We start from the raw sequence: 23,099 nt of genomic DNA, 5'->3' as shown, positions 1-23,099 counted from the left end.
ACTTTCTTGTTTTATGGAATTGGGCAGAGCCTGCCCTACAGAGAAGTGTAGTGTGTATCCATCAAAATTATGTGACTTGAAAGGTATCAAAAAGATCCCTTAGCACAAAATATCTACCCAGGCATAGTGCCTGAAATGCCAACACTTTGTCACCACTTTAGGCCAAGGAATTGTGCCAGGAGGTTCTCCAAAATCCAAATGCATTACATAGCGCATGAAGCCATTATTGCCTATTAAAATATGCTAGCATCAATTGCTTTCAATTCAATTCAACAATATTTATTGAGTGACTATGGGCAAGCCAATGAGCTAGGCTCTGGGCCACAAAGACAAAAATGAGAGACTCTTCTCTCAAGGAGTATACGACTGGTAGCCAAAATTTATACAGTGATTTAAGGTTTGCAATATACTTTACATTTTACTTCATTTGATCCTCAAAATAGGCCCGTGAAATAATTGGTATTATCCCCATTTTATATCAAAGAATCTGAGGCTGAGACAAATTAAATGGCTTGCCTAGGAGCATACAACTAGGATGGTGTCTGAGGCAAGGTTCAAGTGAAGGACTTCTTGACTAAAGCATCTAAGGCATTCCGAAGAGAAATATAAAGTTTATATAAAGTAATAGAAAATAATTTCAGTAAAAATAAATATCAAGAGAAGGATCTAGAAAGACCTATGTTGGAGGTGATACCTGAATTTTAAGGGGCAGTGTTAAGCAGAGAGGAGTGAACTCCAGATAGGGGTTGGGGTAAGGGTAGGAGTGGGGGTGAGAAGATAGGGTAGAGGGGAAGAGCAGCTGGCCTAAGGCATGGAGAGTGAATGTTGTATATAGGAAATAGCTAGTAGGACATTTTGACTAGAATAAAGAGGCCATTCCCCCAGCAAAACCATGAGAAGATGCAATGGTTGGGAAAACCATAGGTGTAATGGTCTGTGACAAGTACAACACAATGAGGGGAATCTTGGAGGGTTTGAGAAGAAGGGAAGGAGTGATTAGAAATCATACTACTTAATATTAGTTCCACTATTATATGAAGTTTCAAACAATCTGATCAGCTTTTCTATTTGGAGTTCTAATTCTTTATTCTCCTCTGGACATTCTCTTCTTCCTTTCACACTGATTTTTGCACAACTGTCTTTTTATTTTTATAGCTCTTTTGCCCTTTAGATGTTGCTGCTTCCCAACTAGAATGAAAGTCTCATACTTTACATTCTATAATGTCTTTCTTTTGAAAAGCCTCAAGTGCCTTCAAAAAAATTAGCTTCTTTATTTTCAAATATTTTCATAAAGCAAAGTTGATAGTGATATACCCATCTTACAGCAGGGTTAAGTGGAATATTCAGACAAGAGACTTGTCTAAATGAGTTGAAAAGTTGAGAAGGTGGTCTTTTAACTCTGAAGACAACAGGTTATCTCTTGTACTAGGATAAAATTGTCCTTTAATTACATTAAACAAATATTTATTGGGTGCACACTACATGGGAGAGGTTGTGATACAACATCTCAGAGGATACAGAGATGAATGGGACCCCAAGTTGTTGCCTTCATGAAGCTTGCCCTTTAGGAGAGGAGAATAGAGAAATGTATGGATAATTCTGGCACAAGACAAAATTTAAACCCCATCCCCCCCAAAAAAAATGTTACGGGGATTCCGCAATTGAAAATTATATCATAGAGGGGATAAGGAAAAGCTTCATAACAGGAGTGATAGTTGAGAAAGCCTTTTAAATTGGGTAGAAAATATGGATATTTCAACAAGTGAGAATAGAAGAGTATTCAGGGCATTGAGGGCAGCATGAAAAAGAATGTTGAGAAGGTAAGAAAGTGGGAAGAAGCTTTGGGCATGTTCGGGAGCAGAAAGTCCAAATGTGCCTGGAGTGTGAGCACTTCTGAGAGACAAGGAAGTTAGGGTGGGTCGCGTTAATAAGAGCTAAGGAGTGTAGATTTCATTTGGAGAACAATGGGAAGTCTCAGAGAATCTGGCCCCAATGGAAGCTACTTTTTTCTTGGAGAGGTGCCCAGCAAAGTCAATGGCGGGACCTAGAAATATCCCACACACCTCCCCCTCTGAAAGTAGTCGGGGAGCAAGGCTCCTACCGACGTTCAACCTGTTTATCCTGAAATGTTTCAGGGACATCTGAAGCACTTAGATAAACAGAGGAGGAAATCATTTTGTCAAGAACATGACTGCCCTTCAGTTAACCAGGGTTGGCTATGACAAGGTTATGCTGTATTTCATTATCCTGTTGGCTCACAAAACCTGAGCACGCAAGCATTCTGAATGGGGAGATGACTTGACATTGCTTCTGTGTGTGTGAGCACCCCTGACACATCTGATGCTGGACCTTGGATTTCAGCTTTCCTGCCCTCTCCCAATAACAGTCTAAGTGACCTGAGGGTACAGTCTAAAAGACAACAGCCCCTCTCCAACATGTTTGTTTGCTATTTACTTTTGTAACTCAGTAAAGCTCTAGAATACTTTTCCTACAGCTGCAAGATGAGATAGGGACACTGAGTCACTGACAGAGGGTGGTTTCTTTGGGGGGGAAGGTTCATTGCCATTAGAATATAGGTCTTTGTCTCCAAATTCTGCCTGGGTATCTACATATACATCTCACCTCTCTTTCCCAGGAGGGGCAATCATTACAAACTTTAACACCAAGAAGTCTATAAAAATTTATCCACCATTGTCTTATCAATAGATAGTGGGTTGACAACTTAGACAATTGCTGAATTGTAAGCTGTGACATATTCTTTTTTTTTAGTATCTCACCTAATATGGGGTGACTTTATATGGCCCCCACCTTGGAATCTGACTCAAGTTTGTAGTTCTTTATTTCAGTCTGTGAGTTCTTTGAGAGAAAGAACTTTTTTTTTGGGGGGGATAGGGGTATCTCTAAGGATGATCTCTAGCACTTATATCTCTAGCACTTCATTTATCAGATGCTTAATAAATTCTGACCATCTGATGCTCTTGACCTAGAATAGAATCATTCTTTCTCTCCCTTCCCTAGCCATTCTAAACTTAACCAAACTGTGTCCCACTTCTTCAAGTTCTTGTTAGATTAGCTCTAATCTATTCAACACATTCACTTCTACCTGTTAATGGCTTATCTCTTCCAGATGTATTTATATTTTACTAGGAGATCCAGAAGATTTCCAAACTAAACCCAAATGAATGAATGAATACTAATCATAGAATTTTTATCAGAGTCATCTGATCATAGATGGAAGGAAACTCAATGGCTATCTTGCATAGCTCTTTAATTTCACAGATTAGGAGACTGAGGCCTTTAGATGTTAAATGATTTGCTCAGATCACAGTAGGAAGAGAAAGGGCCAGAATTTGAAATCACCTTATGATTCCACTCTGAGTCTGTTTTCTGTTGTTATCAAGCAACATTTCACCAGAATGGGCTGGGGAGAAATATATCTGGGGAGTTGGCTTCCCTTAGGCTGTGCCCTTAGTTGGTGATGACTGACTCTTTGGGGTTTTTCAGATTTTACTATGTAGGTAACATAGGTTTAAAGCCAATTGTGTTGGTGAAGGTTGTCTTTGACACCTGCCAATAAGTGTTATGAAAACAGCATCTGACTGGCTGACTATCCTTGAAACTGTCTCGTGAGAATGCACCTATCTATCAAGCTTTTATAAAGGAGCTATTGTGCACATGTGTCCTGTAACACCTCACTTAACTGAAAACCACATAAATCGGGCAAACTCCCGTTGGCTAGAACACAGCCACAAACAAAAAAGTAACCAAGAGGGGGTCTCCGAATAACCAAAATAAATGGAGTGGGAAACTCACAGAATACTTTGCCTCTAAGGGATGAGGCAGGCTGGAAATAGCACAAGGTTCAAGAAGGGTTTAGACAAATTCCTGACTGCTAGAGCTGAAGTAGGACATTAAGGGAAGTGAGGGATGTTTGAGGGACATCCCTCGCTAACCTTTGGAGGTTGAGTCATGGAGGGTAACTGTGCCTTTCCAAAGCACATCCATTTCAGGGACACTGCCTGCCAGCTGCAGAGACAGTGCCGGACTGGATGAGCCATTGGTCTGACCTCCGTGGTTCTTCCTTTGTTTTCATGACCAGAGCCAGGTGAGACTAGCCTGTCCTGTGCCTCTCTCTCACAGAGTGTTTGTCTTGTCCCTGCTTGTGAACAAAGGTGCAGTGGTCTGTGGAAGAGATACTCCCCCAACGTGACTGATCAACAGGATGTCCAGGAGTCTGCTAGCCAATTTAGAAGCACTTTGTTTTGGTCTTAGGGCAGGATTAGAAAATAAATTCTAGTAAAGAACACTCAGTCTGGCTAAAGATTTCTTTTTAAAAATACCTTGCTACCTTAATAAAGCAGAGGTCCTGTTTTTACCACATCTTTGCAGATAATTAGTGTCAATGATTTCTTTTGGAGGAGTCACATTGTTCCTGTATTCAGAGACATAAGTGGTTGCTTTAGAGCTAGCCAGCATGGTTTAGATTTTGAGCTGTAGCTTTGGGTTTTCTTGTTATTCATATTGATTGTTCCAATTTGTATGCTGTTTTGCTCTGAAGGCTGTTGATCCGGTTTGTTTCTGTTCTCGTTGGCTGTGGTTATAGGGTTCCAATTTTGTATTATCTTCTTCGATTTTCAGCTATTTCCCTCAAGGTGGTTTCTTATTTTGTGTTTAATAGGTTTTTTTCTTTGGTTTTGTTTTGTTTTGTTTTCTTACTGGACTTTCCTGCAGGGTGTAGCTAGGCCTTGACCCATATTCCTGCCCTAAATATTTTTATTTGGACCAAGGATAAGAAGAAACTCCTGTCTTCCATTCCCCACTCCCTAAACCAATTGTGAATTCTGGTTCCAGTATCATAATTTGACCTCATCCCAAAGATGTGGAAATTGGCCAGGTTGGACTAGGAATGTCTGATCCTTGACCTGATTTCTGAATCTTGCTTTAAAATTGATTTCAAAACAGTTAATCTTATGATCATTGATAATCTACTTTCCTGAATTGAGAATAGATCCTCTCTTACCTTTGATTTTCCAGGAAAGGAAATCTTGTAGCTGTCTGGGGAGCTTGTCTGTCCCTTAGGGCCAGGCTATGACAATACTCTTCTTGTCCCTTCTTTCCACTACCATAGACTTTTGAGTCAGAACTTAAATGGTGGTCACAAGGGATCTGAAGTCAGAAATTTCATTTTTCTCAAAACAATCTCTGTCTCCTAAATAGGGACGGTAACTGAAATGGGATTTCCCCTGTTGAACAGGAACAAAGCTAGAATCAGACTTTTCCTATAAGCATACTTGCTATGGATATTTTCCAGTTGGGGGAGCTCCAAAGGGTTGCAAACTTTTTAAATAGTTAGACTTCAGCTATTTTCAATCCATAATCAGTCTAAACTAGGAGAAAATAGAAAAAAAGAAAAGTACAATCCTTGTTGGATGATGAGCAAGGAGGAGCAAGCAAGGAGCCATTTTAGTACTGGCTTCTGGAGAGGGCATTGTGGTGACTGTGGGGAATAAACCACCTTCTAAGTTGCTGATATCAGAGACCAGAGTTTACTGAAAGGTTGAAATACATGTTCACAGAGACAAAAAGGCTAGCCCAAGACCAAATTGTGAATCTACTTAAGAGACATTTGCTCTTTCTCCTTTGAGTTTTATCCTCTCCCTGGATTCTTCACCTTGCTAGGACCTTGAGAGCTCAGAATGGAACTGGGATGAGACATTAGTATACTCTGGCTAAGATGATGAACCTCTCACTCCCAAGATGATATATACATAATGTTACTTCTTTAAAGTCTGACAACTTCATATAAACACAATTCACCTTGATGAGAGCTTCTTTACCACTTAGCTTCCATAGACATTAATGGTCAAAAATTCTATTCATCCTTTGACAGTCAGAAATAAGTAGTTCCATTTACCATTTATTGCTCAGTTGGGTTCAACTCTTTGTGACCCCATTTGGAATTTTCTTGGCAGAGATATTCCTTCTCCTACTTATTTTACAGATGAGGAACTGAGGCAGACTTAAGTGACTTATCCAGGGTCACACAACTAATAAACATCTGATGCTGGATTTGAAATTAGATTTTCCTGATTCTGGCCTTTGCATTCTATCCACTGTGCCACCTACAAACCATGTCTAATACTATTTTTTTCCATTTTTCTCTATAAAATATAATTTATGCTTGTACACCCTTATTCATATTAGGTGGCATTTGATAGACAAAAAGTTCGTTTTCCTTCATTGCTGTACATCCCCCAAAGTGTGTTACTGACCACTTGATACTTGGAAGCTCCATTGTAACACATGATTTGACTTATTGTCAGTGCCAGCTGATGCTCATCAGTCCTGTGTGGGTGAGGCAGGCTTAAAAAGCAGACAGTTCCCAGTAGGCTTTGAGTAAACAAATCATAACACTGCTGTTTGCATGGTCCATAGAATCTATCCTGGCCCCATTTAATTTCCCGTGTTTCCTTGGGTCTGGCTTGGCTAATTGAATGGTTCTCCTCATCTGATCATTTCTTGGTCCTTTCACTGGTGTTCCCCCTCTTACCTACCCTACCCCTATATGATATATAAAAAGAATACTATAAAAGACCAACAGCTTTCAGGTGGTAAAATTTTTTGATTCTGCTCCTTCCAGGTTACTGCATTTCCTTCCCTGACTTTTCTGGCATACTTACTGACCAGAATTGGATTTATGTCCCTCATCATTTCCCCCCAGCCCTCAGTTTTTAGCAGTGGATTTGGTAAGGCTGATCGTGAAACTTAGAAACAGTTATCACAAAATAAATATCATTGAGCAAAGAAAGTAGAATTTTCTGGCATTAAATATATTTTCATTTATATGATGTAATAATAATAATAATAATAATAATAATAATAATAATAATAATAGTATCCCCTGTTTTTGTACTGTGCTACAACTTAAATTGCTCTCTATATGGCATCCTAACTTCTGACTTGGATCCAGGGCTTTCCCTTGAGTGATAGTGACAATAATCATAATAATAATGATGGGTATTTATATCTAACATAATATAATGCTATATGATATATTTATCATATAGCAGATATTATATATATATATATACACACATATGAAATTACATATTAAAGTTTAAAAAGCACTTTTTACATATTATCTCATTTGGTCTTCTAACAAGCTTGTGAGGTGAATTCTATTAGTATCACCATTTTACAGATGGAAAAACTGAGATTGACAAAGGGGAAGTGATATGGTCAGGATTTTACAGCTACTATGTTTCAGGAGTCAAACTCCAAGCTTTAGTGTTAGCTCTCTTGGAAGTACTTTTTGCTTTAGACCATATATATCTTGGTGCTATGCCAGTTGCTTAAGGTCCTTTCCTATGCTAGCTAAATTGATCACCTATTTTGTGTTTTTTTAATTTAGTAACTGCTTATAGGCTATTATGTCTTCCCCTCCCAGGAAATATATGCATTTTGAAAAGACCTAATAGAGGCAGTGCTTTAACCTAAAATGTGTGACTCAAGACTGGGAATATGGGGCATTCTGACAGGTTATATATACACACACACATGAACATACCCAGACATACACATATAGACACCTTTCCAATTGGTTTGACCATTCTGATTGACATGATTGCCAAATGGAATTATATATTCTGTGGACCAGTTTGATCAGTCAGTTAGATCAGATGGCCTAACTCATTTTAACTTCATGTCCTTTGAAAAGGCAACTTTGTGGAGCTGAATCCAAATTTCTAAATGTGGTATAGACAAAATGTCTGTTGGAATATCAAGCTGGTGAAGCTGAATGTTGTAGTAGTACGGATGCCAGCTACAAAATGATTGTTAATATTTTGTTCATCTAATCTTCACTTAAAAGTCGATTTCTTCCCAGGTCCAGAGTAAGCAGTCACCCTGTAAGTCAGGGTGGTGGAAGGCTGATGGAATCTCCCAATGAATTATTTCAGCTCGGTGTGGCTCCATCATTCTGCCAAATTCATCAGTACATGTATTCATAAAAATGGCAGAAAATCTTGGGAGTGGTGAGTGTCTGGTTTTGCTTTGTGTTTGCATGCCAAGGTACCTAGGGGCAATGGTATCTTATTTTTATGAATTTGGAAGGAACTCAAGGCCAGATGTTCTCCCCTGACATGTTGAAAATGTGTGGGTTAGATCTCCAGCCATGATTTCTTTCCCCACACCATGAGGGTGAGGAATGTACTTAGAACAATGAGTTACCTTTTAAGGGTGGTACAGAAACCATCCCACAATAATAATAACCTAGCTCCCTCCCGCCTTTGAAGGACATGAATGAATTTTAACATGATCTGTTCTTGCATCTCCTCATGGCCTAGAAATGCTTTTTCTTGGTGACAGATCTATTTTTCAGCAACCCCCGGGTAAAGATGAAGCTAAAATTAAAAAAAAAAATTTGCTTAGGAGTCACTGAAGAAAACAGACATATATACCAAAAAATAATTAGAGTTTAGCACATATTTAATAATAAAAGAGGGTCTTACCTCAGGCAGAGTTTCTTTAAAAATTAATTTAAAATCTAATGTGTCTCCTACTCCTCTCTGTCCTTTTCTTAACTCTCTGCTCTAGGAGAAAGGACAAGAAAGGTTTCTTGGCCTAGAATGATGGAGAAATGGGGTCCAGCATCCTTTATTTTTACCATGAAATCTGTGGAAAAAATTACATAATATCCATGTAAAAGCCGCAGGTTCCCAGAAAATATAGTGGCCCTTGAAAATTTGCAAAGCTCCACAAAAATGATAGCTGTTTAAATGGGCTTTAGCAGAGGTACAGATGACTTCTGTGTAGGAGGATGGGTGAGGGAGAGTGGAAGAAGACATTTGGAGAGTGAGGCTAGCAGATCACCCTGGCTTTTTGGTCCATCAGTAAAACCCTGCAACGAAAAACCAGAGTCATTTTTTTCATGTCTGAAGAAAGTGATATTGTTTGGCAAAGAAGAGGGCAGGCCCTGGTGTGTGTGTGTGTGTAACCGAGTCTGAAAATCATGAGCTGAACAATGGCTGTACAGTTGACCTTCTGCCGTATGGCAGAGGCAGGTCACCATGAATGGCTTTATCGTTATTCAGCCAGAAGTGGAAGGCATTCCTGCCAATACTGACATTATATCCCAGTGCAATGAAAACAAAATGGACTGGCAAACAACCACTTTAAAAGTTAATTGTTGAAAACTCATAGATTAACTCCCTCAAGCTGATACCTATTGATTTGACTGCAAAATCTTCATTTGCCCTTAATTTTAAAAAAGCATATATTTTACTTCTTTCTCTCCTAATGTCTTCTTCCTTGAAGGTAGAAGATGGAAACCTGGCTTTTGAAACAGGTGTAGCATTTCCTGTGAGGCTCCTCTGAGTGAGAATTTTCTTCCTTTTATCCACCCCTTGTCCCCAACTCCTATTTATATAGCTTTTGAGACTTTTGGGGAAATTTACCTTTTAGTCACTCTAAAGTCATCCTAGATTCCTCCCTAGCACTAGAGACAGAAGAATGGGAGGGGAGTAAATGATATATCCCCTTTACTATAGTCTCTCTGCCCTTGCCATTTTTCCTTACTTGTCATTTCTAGTATAGATCATTTCTTCTTCCTCTTATTATTTTTTTTTTTGGTAGAGTATCCAAAATATAGGTGAATTAAAAAAAAAAAAAACAACAGGGCACATTTCAATGACAAATGTATAGCAAGGTACAATCATAGAATTAATCTATGACCTAAACCAATAAAAGCAAAATGAAACTTTGCATGCTTAAGCCATAATATTTAAATAATGAGGACAATGGGAGAACCACCACCATCAGGTTTCTCCACTTTTCTTTGACCAACTGGATGTTCATTTGGCTTTGGGAATTATTCCATTTATTAATCAGTGTTTCACAACTGTCACCTGTGGCTATAACATGCCCAATGGCCATACCCTGGTAAAACCATTTTGGCAGTCTGTCTAAATAAGATTGAGAGTAAATGACCTATCTCAAATCCATTGGTGAGTTAGGAAAATGTTTACTCCAAGGATGGGAAGACTTTCACCAATAGAATGGGCAGATAAGAACAATTGTTCAGTCATGAAGATGGCTGACGTAGGCACTGTGAAGTACTTAAAACTTGGTCAGACATCAAAGACACTAGGGCCATCCACTGGGCCATCATTAGTCATTTTGACTTTTGTTTTGCCACTGGACTTCAACACTTCTGAAAGAAAGAGTGAGACTAATGACTTTGTGCAACGGCATCACTTAAATCCAATTTCCAAAGGAGTCAAGACATCATCCTCTGATGTTGTTGGTCCCCGTTGGAAATGAAGGATGAACAACAGATCACTAAACAGTCTTTGGTCTTGTCCAGTTTTTTAAAATGGTAATTTATGCCATAAAAATTTCCCTTCAATCTAAAGCTTCACACGTGGGATACCTTAAATGATCTTTTGGGTAATGATTGACTCTCTATCCTAAAAGCTTAAAAAGCAAAGCTCTCATATTCCAGTTTCTCCCTTGCTTATTTCATCTTTAATGATTTCACTAATCATCCCTTTTCAGATCTTGTTACTTTCAAGTATCCTGATATCACATATCCAATTCCCTAGATGGTCCAACCAGAACCTCAAATTCAAATCTGTTCAAAATTTAAATCTTTGCTTCTTCCCTAAACCTGTAAAATGGGGATATTAACAGTATTTGCCTCACAGGGTTGTTGTGAGGATCAAATGAGATAGTTTTTGCAACTTATTTAGCACAATGCTTAGCATATAGGAAACACTTAGTAAATGCATATTTCCCTCCTTCCCCCACTTCCAACTTTTCTATTCTTGTTGACAGTGTTACCATACCAGTCATCCAGGTTCCAAACCTTAGGGTCATCTAAAACTCTTCCCTTTCCCTTACCCCTAATATTCAGTCATTTGAAAAGTTCCCGCTAATACTGACTCCAAAATATGTCTTATATCTGTCCCTTATTTCTGGAGAGAGAATGAGGGACAGCCAGTGAAAATGCCCCAAGGTGGCAGGTGGAGTGTCTTGTTTTAGGAGCAAGAAGGAGGCCATTGCTTCGGGTCAGAATCTGTGGGGCTGAAAACAGTGTAAGAAGACTGGAAAGATAGGAGGGGGCCCAATTAGGGAGGTCTTTGAAAGCCAGAGGATTCTATATTTGATCCTGGAAGTGATGGAGGCCGCTAGAGTTATTGACTAGAGAAAGGGAGGGGGATGACATGGTCAGACCTGCACTTTAGGAAGATTAATTTGACAAGTTGAGTGAAGGATAGACTGGAGTAGGAAGAGACCAACCAAAAGACTGTTGCAGTAGTTCACGTGTGAGGCAATGAGAGTCTGCACCAATGCTTTTCCTTCACTTGGGACCACTCCTTCCTAATTTTGATCAGGTGAAATCTTCTCCCATTAAGGCCCAGCTCAGGGTGCCCCGTCCTCCTCCCTGAAGCCTTGATTGATCCTACCAGCTGAAAGTAATTTCCTCTGACTCCCTCCACAAGAAGGCTTTCTATTGCATCCAGGATAAAACATCAACTCCCCAGATTGGCATTTAAAGCCCTTCACCATCTGACTCCAGTTACCTTTCTAAATTCCTTTTCAAGTTGCCTATGTTCCAACTGGCTTACTTGTTATTACTTACATTCATCCTTCTATCCACCTTTGTGTCTGGAATGTTACCCCTCCCCCCCCATCTTAGTGTCCCCAACTTTGTTCAAGGATCAGTTAAGGTGTCCTATCCCATATGAAGCCTCTTTTAACTCCATTTCTTAATGACTCCCTTCCTCAAATTATCTTTTCTTTCTTTAACCTGTTTATATATTATATACCCTAATAGAAGATAATAATAATAAAACTAGCATTTATAAAGTGCTTTAAGTTGCATAAAGCACGTTACAAATACTGTCTCATTTATCCCTATAACCATCCTTAAAAGGGGCTTTATTATTCTCATTTTATAGAAAGGGAAACTGAGGCAGTATGAAGTTCTTTGTCTTGCCCAGGATCACATAGCTAATAGGTGTCTGAGATCAAACAGTTGGGTCTTTCTGGGTCTCTCCACTGTACCACCTGGATTCTCCTTGAGATCAATGATAATTTTCCACCTTTTTCTTTCTAGAGCCCTCTGTATATATTTTACACTTAATAAACAGTAGGCACTTGATAAATACTAATTGAACTGATTTTCATTGAAAGGACGATGAAGGCTGAGATAGAATAAAATTTTCTAGTATAGTCACATTTTCAAATATCATTTGTTTTTAACTGTTTAGACCACAGATCATAACATTTAGATTTGGAAGGGGCTTTCTAGATTATCTAGTCTGGCTTTCATTTTACGAATCATGAAGTTGAAGGCTCCTTTTTTTGTGAAGTCTCACAAGCAGTGCCTAACCAAGCTAGCAATCAAAGTTGTCTCCTAATTCCTCCCCTAGTACTCTTTCAGAACCATAATAATGTTTAGGATATCCCAAAGAGATATGACTAGTGATTTCCATGTCCTTTGTGTTATCTGTAACCATTTTGCAAAAGGAATTTGGATTTTCACAGAATCTTAGAGTTGGAAGGGGCTTTAGTGAAATCTCCTTTCTCTTGCCAGATACTTTTCTCCTTCCCCTTGCTATCATTTCCCCAAAACATGGTCATTCAGACAAGTCTGGGGATACTTACTACATCTCCAAACAGGCTGTTCTATTACTGGAAAATGTTAATTGTTAGAAGGTATTTTATTTAGGTTTCCCCCTCTAACACTTTCCCCCATACTCCAATCAATTCAGTCTTCTCTGTTGCTGGATCTTATTACTCCATTGCTTTTTCTAATCTACCTTAGGGTGTCCATTTTCCAGAGGAATATGGTATGTCCATGCCTTTCTCACCATTAGGTTAGTGAGGTAGATAGGCATTAGAAATATGGGTTTGGAGGGTCGTGGGTTGGATTGTTGAGTTCACCCCCCCCCCCAAAAAAAAAAAAAAAAAAAAAAAAGAACCAGGGCCAGAAACCTTCCCCTCCTGGAAAATACCAACTGACAACTACAAACAGACACGAACAGTTTGCATGTGTTGTACTAATGTATCAGCCACCACTACAACAAAAATTCATTTTATGACTTTTTTTTAAGGCTTTAGTAAAATAAAAAATTAGGGAACCACTGAAGTCAACTGAGCAGAACAAGGGAATAACAACAACACAAAAAACCCAGCGTGAGCCTACAGCCTGGGGGGGAGGCTGCAACTGATGGATCAGGTGACAGGCACATCTTTTCCTTATTTCCATTTTAATCTCTATCTACTAATTGTCATTAATATCATCAGGGTCACCAGACCACTAGTGCGGATCTGCCACCTCCCCCAGCAGCGGCAGCCCCCAGTCATCCCCTTCTTCCTCTACCCCCCCTCCATTGCTCCCCATCCTCTTGGGCTTTGCCCCTTGACTAACCCAGTCTGGCTGGGACTTGGAGGCAGGAAGGAGAGGCTGGATGCAAAAGTCTGATCCCCAGTGGGTTCCTTTGCAGGTGGAGGGCCTGGAAGGTGGAAGTCTTCAGGACTCTTGCTGCAGCACGCCTGCCTTTCTTGGTAAAGGTGCCATGGAAAGGACACTTCCTCTACTAACTGTGTTTTGCAGACAGCTGCCTGTTGGGGAGCCTTGGGGGGCACAGGCCTCTGCAAATAGAGAGGGCTCGCTTAACAAATGTTTGCCGAATTGAACTGAATTGAATTGGAGTGGAGATTATAAATATGACCTCTTTCTCACCCAGATTATTTTTTCTTTTCTCCCCAAGGGTCACTTTAGGACCTTGAGAAACCTTGGGAAAATTGGACCGTATAATAATAGCTTGCATTTATATGGTGCCCAAAGATTAGCAAAATGCTTTGCATATATTACTTCTTAATCTTCACAACAGCCCAGAGAAGTAAAAGTTGTTAATGTCTCCATTTATCAGACAGGGAAACTGAGGCTCAGTGTAGTTAAATGATACAGCTCCTGTTTGAGATGGATTTGCATCCAGGTCTTCCTCAATACTCCATCCATTATTCCATATTGTTCCTTAGGGGATGACTGGAGAAAACCCTGTCTACCTGGTTTTTCTTATTCTGAGCTATGTGTGATTTGCATGATGAATTATATTCCAATTAAACTGAGACTTTGTAACTAAGTGTGGTCTAAGGGACAAGTCATTCCCACTCCCTATCTCCTCCTCTCCCCCTGCCTCCAAAAAAAGAGAAAGTCTCACAGATTTTTTTTTTCTTTTGCAAAGCATTAGGGTCTTAGGGACTTAGTGGAAACCCCTATGATTGAAGAAGAGATTCATTGTCCGATTCTGGTCATCCCAAGACTATTAGAGCACCAAGAGGTCAAGCTGTCTAGTCTCTTTCCCCCAGGCAGATGGAATGGGGCAGAACCAGGTCCCTGCCCAGCCTTTTCATCTGCTTCCGAAGGGAAGCATTTAGGCGGGCTTCCCTGCTGGGCCTCAGGAACTGCAGTGTCCAATGGAAACATTGCCTTCTGCTGTGGAGGCCAAAGTCAGTCTCCCGCCATGAGAAGGCTAAGTTTTGGGGGGCCTCCACTGAGGGGGATTAGCTATAGAGGGAGCGCTGGAGACCTGGGGTTCTCCACGTTGTAGAGACTACTGCCCCCTTTCTTCAGCAGAAAAATGATCTGGGAAAGGAACTGGGGACAGAGAAGCTGAGAGGAGGCAATAGAGGGGAGAGAATGGATAATAAGCAGTTGGGGTGGGGCGCTGAATTAGAGCTGATCTCTTTGGTCCGAGTCTGCTCAAAATTCAGTGATTCTATCCGTGAACACAGCTTCTGCTTAGTCAGGCTCTGAAACTCCTTCAGAGTGCTGCTTTTACTTTACTGGGGAGAAAAGAAGTTTCTCTCTCTCTCTCTCTCTCTCTCTCTCTCTCTGTCCCTGTCTCTGTCTCTCTCCCCTTTCTCTCTCTCTCTCTCTCTCTCTCTCTCTCTCTCTCTCTCTCTCTCTCTCTCTCTCTCTCTCTCTCTTTCTCTCTCTCTCTCTGTCTCTCTCCCCTTTCTCTCTCTCTCTCTCTCTCTCTCTCTCTCTCTCTCTCTCTCTGTCTCTCTCCCCTTTCTCTCTCTCTCTCTCTCTCTCTCTCTCTCTCTGTCTCTGTCTCTCTCCCCTTCTCTCTCTCTCTCTCTCTCTCTCTCTCTCTCTCTCTCTCTCTCTCTCTCTCTCTCTCTCTCTTCTCTCTCTCTCTCTGTCTCTCTCCCCTTTCTCTCTCTCTCTCTCTCTCTCTCTCTCTCTCCTCTTTCACTTGCATTGGGATTAACTCAGCTCAATATTATGATCAGGTTCCTAGAGAAATGCCTTTGTCTCAGGTCCTACTTCTAGCTTTATTTCTCTCCCTTAAACCAATCCAGAGTCTTTTCTCTTACTTATTCTAGTCATTGAGAATGCAATATTCTTTCTTTCTTTCTTTCTTTCTTTCTTTCTTTCTTTCTTCCTTCCTTCCTTCCTTCCTTCCTTCCTTCCTTCCTTCCTTCCTTCCTTCCTTCCTTCCTTCCTTCCTTCCTTCCTTCCTTCATTTCTTCCTTCCTTCCTTCCTTCTTTCCCTCCTTTCTTCCTCCTCAGGTTCAGATTCAGATCCACTGTGGCATACTGGCTTAAGTCAGGAAGACCTTAGTTTAAATTTGACTCTAAATAGCTGTGTGACCCTGGGAAAATCGCTTAACTTCTGCCTGCCTTGGTTTTCTCAATTGTAAAATGGTACATAGGCTGGTTAGGAGGAACAAATGAGGCAATATTTATAAAGGGCCTTAACATAATTCCTGACATATAGAAGGCACTTAATAAAGGTTTTTTTTTTTTGCCACTATGCTCCCAAATATTCCTCTTATTCCAATTCCTTAACCCTATCCCTCACCCTGAATTCTCCCTGCCAAAATATTCTTATATTACTTTGATACTGAGCACATAATTACTTCTTGCCAGTTTTCTATTTTTTTTTTTTTTTGGTAATGACTTCTTTTAGGCATATTGGTAGAAAGAGGGACTATTATTTTATTAGTAAAGGGAACTCCCTGAAGAGTTAATCAACCAGCATTTATTGAACACCTACTACATTCTAGACACTGTTCTAAACTCTAGCTATACAAAGAAAGGAAAAGGAGCTCACAGTTTAATGAGGGAGACGAGATGCAACTATGTATAGACAAGTATATATACAAACAAGATATATATGTATATATATATAGTTAGATATGTATTATGGGTATGTATACATGTACACATATATGTACAGACTAGTAGATACAAAGAAGATATATATGTAAATATGTGTGTATGGGTATTACATACACACATGCATATATATATATATAACATATATGTATATGTACAGACAAGTATATACAAACAAAACTATATGTATGTATAGAGATAGATATGTAGATATGTGTGTATGTATGGGTATATGTACATACAAACACATAACATATATGTACCTGTATAGAAAAGCATATACAAACAAGATATATAGATAGATATGTATGTATAAGTATGTATACACGAGGCACACACGTGTGTCTCTGTGTGTGTGTGTGTGTGTGTGTGTGTGTGTGTGTGTGTGTGTCTGGATATATATATATCTCCACACACACATACATACGCACATGCTGAAATAGAAATAATGACAGAGAGGAGATACCAAACAGAACGGGCAATCAGGTGAAGAACTCCCTTTACCATTGCAGGTCAGTACCTTCTCTACAACTTGTAATCATAGAGCATCATTTCAGACAAGTTGTCCTAGATATTGCCTGGAGTCACATGATCTGGATGGCTCAGAAGAGAGATTTGAACCCGGGTCACCCCAGAGCTATCTCTGTACCCATTTATTATCCCTTATCTCTTTCTGTCTTTCTCCTAGCCATCTGCTTGGAATTAAATCATGCTAGTATATACTCCATCTATCATGTGGATTCCTTCTGTTTCTAAAAGGGGTGATGTTAGCTGGTGGGACACATACAACATGGCTTCTCAAAGTTTCTGGGTCCTACCAGCTGCCCCAGACAAGTATTAACCTAACTAAAATATCACTCAAACTCCTACTTCTCTTTTTAAAACCTGTTCCCCTAACATCAAGTCACCTGTGAGCCATAAGATCATAGAGTAGAGTGTCAAGGGTGCCATTTATGCAGTCCCCTTATTTTACAGATAAAGAAATTTGGGTCTGAAGACATGACATGAACTGCCTGAAGTCACACAAGAAGTAAGTGCCAGAGACATGGTTTGAAACTAGGTCCTTGTGAGTTTTCTGGGACCAGACGTTAACGGTTAGTCAAAGGTCCATGATGGATGAGAAGGGCCATACATTACTCTTAGTAGGGAGGGCATCATTGCTGGAGTTAGCAATGGGGAGAATCAAAGGGCAGGAAATTAAAAGTCTAAATTCTGGGATCAGGGAGAATTGTCAGGATAGGGATAGTAGAAAGTGAAGGGAGAGAACGGGTCAGGCTGTTGAATGAATGGGGATAAACATTGGGATGAGGGATAAACATGGACATAAGCTAAGAAGTCAAGAGCACAAGCAAAATCAGCATCCTCTCTGGGAAGACAGATTTTGCTTTATCCTGGTGGAAAATAATGATGAAATCTCTCTCTTTATGGTGGAGCCATGAGTGTCATCCATGGTCCCACCTTGGTCATCTGCTGTCTGTATGACTTTAGGCTGGGCTAAAATTTCCTTCATCTATAAAATGACTAGACAACTCTGAAGTCACTTTGAGCTCTATCCCTATGATAATAGGATTAATTTTATTTCTTAAAGAGGTGTTGTCAGTTGGTGGGACACATGTATCACAGCTTTTCAGGTCTTCTGGTCTTAACTGCCCAAAGCACGTATTAAAAAAACACATTTACATAATCATCTAGTAACTTTTTTTGGCCTGTAATTTAAAAAATAAGGGATAATACAATCCATGTTGAATTGTAGGTGGAATTATTGCTTCACACAAATTGGCTACACTTATATACAATACAAATTCTGGGGGTAATATGTATTCTTGAGCAGCCAGAAGTTGTAAGAATGATGCTGGAACTTTTTTTAAAAAAAGAGAGAGAAAATCATTTGAAAACTTGTCAGAGGTCAAAAACAGTTAAACGATCAGGAATCCAGGCAGGTTCATAGTTAGCAGAGATCATAAAGAATCAGGAAACCAAGTATCTAATCCAAGAAGCCACAATGGTTATCAAACTTCCAAGGGAGTAAAATTTTGTAATGTTGGCAAATAGGCAATTCAGGAGAAGAGTAAGAGGCATCAGGTTGTCTATCTCAGGGAGCCTGATTTTGCTAAGGGTAGGGACTAGCACCAGATCATGGGTGGGCCTGACATTTGCAGCTGTGGCTGAGTTAGGGGATTGTCTGGGGCTGGAGAGTGAGTGAAAAAATTATGCTTAAAGGTGATTTTTAATAGTTTGGCAGAGAGAAGAGGGGGTGGTTGGGAGGGAGTGGGAGATAATAGGGAGGATTCTTTGTATAGCTACCAGCTGGGACCCTTCCTCAAGAATAATCCTTTCCAGCTTTGACAAGAACCCTGGCTCTTTGAATTTCTGTGGCAGGTGACTCAGTTACTTCCAAGCTCATCCGTGGTACTCAGAGCATCTGTCTCTGGCACTTTTATTATTATTTTTAATAATGAGAGGATGCTAATTGTTTTCTGCAGTTTCCCCTCTTCTCAAAGCTCTCCAGTATTATCCAATGTCCGCAACCCCAGGTCCCTGGATCCCCACTCCCCCATCCAAATGCTAATCTTTATCCCCACCACTATTTCTTGCTGGAAGGAGAAAGAAAGATTTTGTCTTTGAAGCCAGACCCTGGTCAGTCAGGAATAAGCCGAACAGGTGCTTCTGGGCCATCAAAGTCTTGAAGCAGTTAAACTTCCTTTCACCTTTGTTGCAGTTCCTTTAAAAGAAATAGAGAGATCTTCAAAAGGTGGAAGGGGTGGCAGGCCAGAAACGTAAAGTGTGTGCAATCACTCAGATACAAGTGGCACCACTAAAAATTGCCTTCATATATCAGCTTATGGTTTACACACTCTGGCAGAAAGGACACTAAAAGGTCAGCAGAAAAAAAATTTATATGTCAGGCCTGGAGCTGCGACTCCAAAGGTGGTAGGAAGACATGATCTGAGAAGGGTTCTAGAGGGACTGGCTAAGTGCTTGATGTGGCAGGATTTTTTCCCCTCTTTATTTTATTTTTAAGGAAGTTGCTTGCAAACATCAGCAGAGAAGCCAAGGTATAGACTCACAGTAACCTCTTACTATGACCCCTAGTGACAAGACGGATAGTTCCATTCATCTATGGATGAACAGCAGAGACTTCTTGTAATTTTTTTTTGGAATCCAGGATGTAATTTTTTTGCAGAGAGGGATGTAGCACTTGTGAATGCCCTGATCAGTCATGTGCCCATGATGAAGTGGGAAGGGGAAAGGAGGGGTAGAGAAGAGAAAGAGGAGGGAGGGAAAAGGAGAAAGAGAAGGGAAGAAAAAGGGCAAGCTATACTCTGGGGGTCTGTGAGATGCCAGCTCCTATCCAGCAAAACATCTCCAACCAAATGCTAATGGAGAATGTGACTTCCAACCAGCGCGATCAACAAATACACCTTAAATTAATAATGCTGCCTTTTAGTAGCAATTGCTTTGCAAGAATGGTTGGTGGATTGCTCCTTCCTCTCTCCTCCTCTGTGTCACCCCCTCCCCCCAATTCTTCCCAGCAGAAAATGCTGGGAAAGAAGTGGGTCTCAGTGGAGTTTTGTTTAAGACTGACCCCCCTACTTTATTAACCGTGTAACATTTTAAGGTTGTTTTTTCCTCTCTGTCTCCTCCAGCAAGTCTCTATTGATCACTGTTTACAGTTATAATCCCTTTCAAATTTATCATCCATGACTAACACCCCACATATTGATTAGTGTTGACGGATGTCCCTGTACAGTATATAGCCACAGTGATCCTGGCCAGTGAAATACAGTAGAGATGTGTTTGTGTGTACATGTGTATATATGTTTGTATTTATGTACGCACATATATACATATGAACACATAATTATTTTTTCTTAATTTGCTTTTTGCTTTTGAATTTTTCTACTCTCTTTTTTGCTCTTAGAATAAACTCTTTCCTAGAAATACTGAATTCTATGTTTATATTTAGATTAATAAATTTTTTTTTATATAATATTTTTTGGAATTGAAAAGGCAGTATGGCTTTGCTACTGGGTGGCTACTGGGGGGCTAGACAGGCCTTGTAGGAGATCAGATTTATGAGGGACATCCACACGTCTTAACCTAAAGCTTCAAGTAACAAAGATGTAAGGGCTAGTTTTTTAGGGACAAATTAGATGTCACTTGTGACTAAGGACAAGGTGTCCAAAATCTGGACTATAAATGGAGTCATTTGTCAACAGGGAATTTTTTTTTTTTTTTTGCTTGTCGTCTATAACCTCTTCTCTGCTTCTTACAGACAGAAACTACAGAGAAGCCGTATGCTCAAAAGTCCTGATCAGAGATGCATTCAGGGTCACCTGGTACCTTTGGAGATTGGTGTTCTAGATTATGTCATGCACTTGGGCAGGGTTTTTAGCATCTGTTTTAGGGATGGGATGGGATCTCAAATGTTTCCTTCTAATATAGTGGTGTAGCCTAGTTGAATAAGAATTGGATTTGGAGTCAGAAAAGTACGAACAAATGCAAAACAGTTGCATACATTTGGAGGAATCATTTAATTTTCCTGAGCCTCTTAGAATCCAGAGGGCCAGTGATGAAGATTGTTTCCCATCTCCTGACAGAAATGATGGACTAAATAATGCAAAATCAAACACATTTTTAAGACATGGACAATATGGAAATTCAATATACTTACCTATTAATATTTGTCACAAAAATTTGGTTTTTTTCTGTCTTTCTTTTTTTCTTCAGGGGGTAGTAGAATTAAAAAAATCAAATGCTTATTAATTGAAAAAATAAAATTGGTTAAAAATAAAATGAGTTTAATAGAACCTTCTTTGTCTATTTCATGGTTTTTTTTAATGAAGTGATGATTGTGGAATGTGGAAAATAAAGGTCACCATCATCATTATTGTGGAAGATTGCTTTTATTTTTTCCATTAAAATTCTAATTTGCCTTGTTTTACCTGGGAAGAGAACTCTATTAGATTATTAATGTCTTATGGGAAGGAATGGAGTCTTCTTTATTTTTATAAATCTGTCCTGTACCTTATATATAACAGATGCTTAATAAATGTTTGTTAGATGAATAAAAATCTTCAGAGATTGTCAAGTAAATCCTATCATTTGAGATATGAAGAAATAGATTCAAAAAATTTGTCCCATGGCCAATCCCGTTAGAAAATTTTAATGGCAGACCTCAAGCACTAATGCTATTCATCCAGGAAACTTGAAAGAAAGAGGCAGTTTTGTTGCAGGAAGTCCACAGATAGATTTTAAAAATCAAAATGAGAAAAAAGAAACAAGTTTCTTATACCTACTAAATAATTTTAAGGGAGGGAATAAGATATTACATGGAGCTACTACTGCCTTTTTTATTTAACTTTGCCCTCAAATTTCAGAGGACCCACATAGGATATAGTGGCAGCACCTTCTGAAGTTTTGCATATGCTAGACACCACTTGGGTTTTTTTTTTTTCTTTCTGACAACAGTTGAGGCAGACAATCTTTGTTTTCCAAAAGATCTATTTCCCCAAGTTTCACAGTCCCTTTATAATCATGGTTTTGGTTCTGTGAATGACTTCAAATTAAGTTTCTCATCTAGACTTTTAGTGTACCTGAATACAACTCAGTTATAATCTCATAGTTGTTAATCCTTAGTAAAAAGATTTTTTAATAATCAGTTGGCATTTATTTAATATACTACCTCATCCTATTAAATCTATCTCTTTAGATTTAATAGGACAGTTTATAGTGTCACAGCAGCATAATAAGGATGCTATTGGGATGGTTGAGAAAGCATTTTCATTATAAACTGTATATTTCAGGCACTTCTAATTTTATAAAGTAGCATATTTGTTTGAATGTGTAATTGCTTTATGTTTTCTCCTCTTTTCATATTTGTAGATTTCTTTCAAGTTCACATTATATATATATTTATATACATACATACATACATAAAAAGAGAAAGAAGGAAAAGAGAAAAAAGGATAGGGAGAGGAGAGAAGAGAAAAGAACAGGAGAGGAGAGAGTGAAGAAGAAGAAAGAAGAAAAGAAAAGAAGGAGGAGGAGGAGATGAGAAGAAGAAGGAGGAGGAGGAGGAGGGAGAGGAGGAGGAAGAAGAAGGAAGAAGAAGAAAAAAGAAAAGAAGGAGGAGGCGGAGGAAGAAAAGAAAAGAAGAAGCAGGAAGAAGAGAAGGAAGAAAAGAAGAAAGAAGGAGGAGGAGGAGAAAAAGGAAAGGGAGAATGAGGATGAAAAGGAGAAAGAAGGAGAAAAGGGGAAGAGAAGAAAAGGAAAAGAGATGAGAGAAAGAGGGAGGGAGGAAGGAGAGGGAGGAAGATAGACCAAGGGAGGGAGGGAGGAAGGAAGGAAGAGAAAGAGTTGAACTCAGAATAGGCACACCTCACCCCACCCCTTTCCAACCAGGGCTTGAAGCTGGGAGGACTCTGGGCAAGTCAAGTCACTCAATTCCTCAGTGCCTCTCAAGCAACTTTTAAAATCTAGAAATTACAACTAGATTGCTGATTTGCATTTGTAGAAGGTTCTTATATCGCAAGAGTTCCTCACATGAATGTATCGTAAGTATAGATCTGTTATAATTGCGCACACACACACACACGTGCATTTATCTGTCTACAAATATACCTGTATATGCATATTTACATATTCATACTGGTTTATTCTTATACATACTTATACCCGCATGTACATATGCACTATATATACAGACATTATACATAGGTGTATGTGCTAATGCATAGATGTACAGTACATGTGTACATTGCACGCAACACACACAAACATACATGCATTCATACATTAGACTTGTGATTTTATCACTACAAGCAATTGTATGCTCTACCAAAGCATCTCAGCACTTGCTTTATAATTTAGAGTCTATCTTAGTTGCTGGACCACTGAG

The 23,099-nt window shown here is 39.4% G+C and overlaps 1 long non-coding RNA gene across 1 annotated transcript; it reads left to right on the top strand.

Moving 5' to 3' along the window:
• Positions 1 to 7,897: 7,897 nt before the first annotated feature.
• On the top strand, positions 7,898 to 20,946 carry LOC127552385 (uncharacterized). Its single transcript, XR_007951354.1, has 3 exons — positions 7,898 to 8,033; positions 17,174 to 17,228; positions 20,475 to 20,946. It is a non-coding gene; the product is annotated as an uncharacterized LOC127552385 (long non-coding RNA).
• Positions 20,947 to 23,099: the final 2,153 nt, after the last annotated feature.

The sequence above is a fragment of the Antechinus flavipes genome, chromosome 2 (genome assembly GCF_016432865.1).
Source record: "Antechinus flavipes isolate AdamAnt ecotype Samford, QLD, Australia chromosome 2, AdamAnt_v2, whole genome shotgun sequence".
In the NCBI taxonomy this organism is placed as follows: Eukaryota; Metazoa; Chordata; class Mammalia; order Dasyuromorphia; family Dasyuridae; genus Antechinus; species Antechinus flavipes.
This window is presented reverse-complemented; position numbering and strand designations above follow the sequence as displayed.